At 51.6% G+C, this 5000-nt stretch overlaps 1 protein-coding gene across 1 annotated transcript in view; it reads right to left on the reverse strand.

The window, feature by feature from the left end:
• The window catches only part of LOC121563224 (bifunctional heparan sulfate N-deacetylase/N-sulfotransferase 4-like), a gene marked incomplete at its 5' end in the record, with an annotated part of 34656 nt that overhangs the window by 22480 nt on the left and 7176 nt on the right, over positions 1-5000 (reverse strand). The window lies entirely within an intron of this gene.

Genomic DNA, 5000 nt, shown 5'->3' on the forward strand with positions numbered 1-5000 from the left:
CACATCTCTCTCTCCTCCCATCTCTCTCTCCTCCCCTCTCTCTCTCCTCCACATCTCTCTGTCCTCCACATCTCTCTCTCCTCCACATCTGTCTCTCCTCCCCTCTCTCTCTCCTCCCCTCTCTCTCTCCTCCCATCTCTCTCTCCTCCCCTCTCTCTCCTCCACATCTCTCTCTCCTCCCCTCTCTCTCTCCTACCCTCTCTCTCTCCTCCACATCTCTCTCTCTCCTCCACATCTCTCTCCTCCAAATCTCTCCCCTCCACATCTCTCTCCTCCACATCTCTCTCTATCCTCCCCTCTCTCTCCTCCACATCTCTCTCTCCTCCCATCTCTGTCCTCCACATCTCTCTCTCTCTCCCCCCCTCTCTCTCTCCTCCACATCTCTCTCTCCTCCACATCTCTCTCTCTCCTCCCCTCTCTCTCCTCCACATCTCTCTCTCTCTCCTCCCCTCTCTCTCTCCTGGGTCTGGCGGATGCTCCACATCTCTCTCTCCTCCACACCTCTCTCTCTCCTCCCCATCTCTCTCTTCTCCCCATATCTCTCTCCTCCCCTCTCTCTCTCCTCCACATCTCTCTCTCTCTCCTCCCCTCTCTCTCTCCTGGGTCTGGCGGATGCTCCACATCTCTCTCTCCTCCACACCTCTCTCTCTCCTCCCCATCTCTCTCTTCTCCCCATATCTCTCTCCTCCCCTCTCTCTCTCCTCCACATCTCTCTCTCTCCTCCCCTCTCTCTCTCCTCCACATCTCTCTCTCCTCCCCTCTCTCTCTCCTCCGCATCTCTCTCTCCTCCCCTCTCTCTCTCCTCCCCTCTCTCTCTCCTCCCCTCTCTCTCTCCTCCCCTCTCTCTCTCCTCCACATCTCTCTCCTCCCCTCTCTCTCTCCTACCATCTCTCTCTCCTCCACATCTCTCTCTCTCCTCCACATCTCTCTCCTCCACATCTCTCCCCTCCACATCTCTCTCCTCCACATCTCTCTCTATCCTCCCCTCTCTCTCCTCCACATCTCTCTCTCCTCCCATCTCTCTCTCCTCCCCTCTCTCTCTCCTCCCCTCTCTATCTCCTCCCTCTCTCTCTCCTCCCCTCTCTCTCTCCTCCCCTCTCTCTCTCCTCCACATCTCTCTCCTCCCCTCTCTCTCTCCTACCATCTCTCTCTCCTCCCCTCTCTCTCTCCTCCACATCTCTCTCCTCCCCTCTCTCTCTCCTCCACATCTCTCTCTCTCCTCCACATCTCTCTCCTCCACATCTCTCCCCTCCACATCTCTCTCCTCCACATCTCTCTCTATCCTCCCCTCTCTCTCCTCCACATCTCTCTCTCCTCCCATCTCTGTCCTCCACATCTCTCTCTCTCCCCCCTCTCTCTCTCCTCCACATTTCTCTCTCTCCTCCCCTCTCTCTCCTCCACATCTCTCTCTCTCTCCTCCCCTCTCTCTCTCCTCCACATCTCTCTCTCTCCTCCCCTCTCTCTCCTCCACATCTCTCTCTCTCTCCTCCCTCTCTCTCTCCTCCCCTCTCTCTCCTCCACATCTCTCTCTCCTCCACATCTCTCTCTCCTCCACATCTCTCTCTCTCCTCCACATCTCTCTCTCTCCTCCCCTCTCTCTCCTCCACATCACTCTCTCCTCCCCTCTCTCTCTCCTCCACATCTCTCTCTCCTCCCCTCTCTCTCCTCCACATCTCTCTCTCCTCCCCTCTCTCTCCTCCACATCTCTCTCTCCTCCCCTCTCTCTCCTCCACATATCTCACTCCTCCCCTCTCTCCACCATATCTCTCTCTCCTCTACATCTCTCTCTCCTCCTCCCTCTCTCCTCCACATCTCTCTCTCCTCCACATCTATGTCTCTCCTCCACATCTCTCTCTCTCCTCCCCCTCTCTCTCCTCCACATCTCCCTCTCCTCCACATCTCTGTCTCTCCTCCACATCTCTCTCTCCTCCCCCTCTCTCTCCTCCACATCTCTCTCTCTCCTCCCCCCTCTCTCTCCTCCACATCTCTTTCTCCTCCACAACTCTGTCTCTCCTCCACATCTCTCTCTCCTCCTCCCTCTCTCTCCTCCCCTCTCTCTCCTCCACATCTCTCTCTCCTCCCCTCTCTCTCCTCCACATCTCTGTCTCTCCTCCACATCTCTCTCCTCCCCCCTCTCTCTCCTCCCCTCTCTCTCCTCCCATCTCTCTCTCCTCCCCCTCTCTCTTCCACATCTCTCACTCCTCCCCCCTCTCTCTCCTCCACATCTCTCTCTCTCTCTCTGAGGTGTTCTCTTCTATCCTAATAGATAATTGAAAGCTGAACATCAATGCAGCAAATGATGTCACATAAATTTGTTCTGTCTCCTCTCTCTCTCTCTCTCTCTCTTGCTCTCTCTCTCTCTCTCCCGCTCTCCTTTACCTCTCTCCTTCTCTCTTACGGTCTTTAGCTCTCCTGCTCTCTCTCTCTTTCTCTGTCCTTGCCTCTCTGACTTTCCTGTTTGTCACAAAACAGTAGAGGAAATGAGAGGAGAGAGAGAGAGGAGAAAGAGAGGAGAGAGAGAGAAGGGTAGAGAGAGAGAGAGATAGGGTGATATAGACAGAGAAAATAAAGAGAGAGAAAGTAAGCAGGAGAGATTTATATTTGGTCTGTTGCTAATAAGCTTGGTGGCAGAGTGACAGTCTAAATGTCAACCTTGATATATGTCTACAGCTCTGCTAGTGTCAGCTCACACACACACACACACACACACACACACACACACACACACACACACACACACACAGTGTTGTAACACTATGTGGCGTGACCTGAAAACAAATCTGCCTGCCACTCTCCTTCTGTCTCTCTCTCTCTCGCTCTCTCGCTCTCTCGCTTTCTCTCTCTCTCGCTCTCTGTCTCTCTCTCTCGCTCTCTCTCTCTCTCTCTCGCTCTCTCTCTCTATCTCTCTCTCTCTCTCTCCATCCATCCATCCATCCATCCATCCATCTCCTTCCTCTTCTCTCCATCACAGACAGGATTAAAGGGAACTATGTGTGTGTGTGTCTAAACTTCAGCAGATAGCCTTCATAAGTTGCCAAATTATTTTTCTATTTGATAACAATGTTCCTTAAGAGAGAGAGAGAGAGAGAGAGATAGAGAGAGGGAGAGAGGGAGCGAGGGAGAGAGAGAGAGGGAGCGAGGGTAGGGAGATGGACAGAGCGAGAGAGGGGAGAGAGAGGAGAGAGAGAGAGAGGGAGAGAGGGAGAGAGGGATAGAGGGAGAGAGGGAGAGAGAGAGAGAGAGAGGGAGAGAGGGAGCGAGAGAGGGGGAGAGAGAGAGAGAGAGAGATACAGAGAGAGAGAGAGACAGAAAAAGAGAGAGAGAGAGGGAGAGAGGGAGAGAGGTAGCGAGGGTAGGGAGAGGGAGAGAGAGAGAGAGAGAGAGAGACAGAGAGAGAGAGAGAGAGAGAGATAGAGAGAGGGAGAGAGGGAGAGAGGGAGCGAGGGAGAGAGAGGGAGCGAGAGAGGGAGCGAGAAGAATCAAAGACCAGAGTGCTCACTGGGACCTGTCAGTACCACCTAGTTCAGTTATCACTGGACAGAGACCAGAGCGCTCACTGGGACCTGTCAGTATCACCTAGTTCAGTTATCACTGGACAGAGACCAGAGTGCTCACTGGGACCTGTCAGTACCACCATCATCATCATCATCATCATCCGTTATGTTATGGCTGAGCAGACACACAGCAGGGGAGATGGGTGGGGGGGGTCTGTATGTTACTGTGTGTGACGACACCCTGCTGTGAGACCTAATTTAAAGTGGAGAAATGAACACGGCTTCGCTGTGAGAGACTGCACCTCGCTGTGTGTGTGTGTGTGTGTGTGTGTGTGGTGTGTGTGTGTGTGTGTGTGTAATGAAAATGGCTTGCAGTAAGAGGCAGCAACTTGCTGTGTGAACTGTTCCATTGAGACACAACCTGAAAACAGAGACAGTGTGTGTGTGTTAACTCACTGGGTTCAGTAGTTCAGTGAGGAGTTAACTCACTGGGTTCAGTAGTACAGTAAGGAGTTAACTCACTGGGTTCAGTAGGACTGTAAGGAGTTAACTCACTGGGTTCAGTAGGACAGTAAGGAGTTAACTCACTGGGTTCAGTAGGACAGTAAGGAGTTAACTCACTGGGTTCAGTAGTACAGTAAGGAGTTAACTCACTGGGTTCAGTAGGACAGTAAGGAGTTAACTCACTGGGTTCAGTAGGACAGTAAGGAGTTAACTCACTGGGTTCAGTAGTACAGTAAGGAGTTAACTCACTGGGTTCAGTAGGACAGTAAGGAGTTAACTCACTGGGTTCAGTAGGACAGTAAGGAGTTAACTCACTGGGTTCAGTAGGACAGTAAGGAGTTAACTCACTGGGTTCAGTAGGACAGTAAGGAGTTAACTCACTGGGTTCAGTAGTACAGTAAGGAGTTAACTCACTGGGTTCAGTAGTACAGTAAGGAGTTAACTCACTGGGTTCAGTAGGACAGTAAGGAGTTAACTCACTGGGTTCAGTAGGACAGTAAGGAGTTAACTCACTGGGTTCAGTAGGACAGTAAGGAGTTAACTCACTGGGTTCAGTAGGACAGTAAGGAACAGTTCTCCTCCCATGATGCTGGGTTCAGTAGGACAGTAAGGAGTTAACTCACTGGGTTCAGTAGGACAGTAAGGAGTTAACTCACTGGGTTCAGTAGGACAGTAAGGAACAGTTCTCCTCCCATGATGCTGGGTTCAGTAGTACAGTAAGGAGTTAACTCACTGGGTTCAGTAGTACAGTAAGGAGTTAACTCACTGGGTTCAGTAGGACAGTAAGGAGTTAACTCACTGGGTTCAGTAGTACAGTAAGGAGTTAACTCACTGGGTTCAGTAGGACAGTAAGGAGTTAACTCACTGGGTTCAGTAGTACAGTAAGGAGTTAACTCACTGGGTTCAGTAGTACAGTAAGGAGTTAACTCACTGGGTTCAGTAGTACAGTAAGGAGTTAACTCACTGGGTTCAGTAGGACAGTAAGGAGTTAACTCACTGGGT

The sequence above is a fragment of the Coregonus clupeaformis genome, unplaced genomic scaffold (assembly GCF_020615455.1).
Source record: "Coregonus clupeaformis isolate EN_2021a unplaced genomic scaffold, ASM2061545v1 scaf2389, whole genome shotgun sequence".
NCBI lineage: Eukaryota > Metazoa > Chordata > Actinopteri > Salmoniformes > Salmonidae > Coregonus > Coregonus clupeaformis.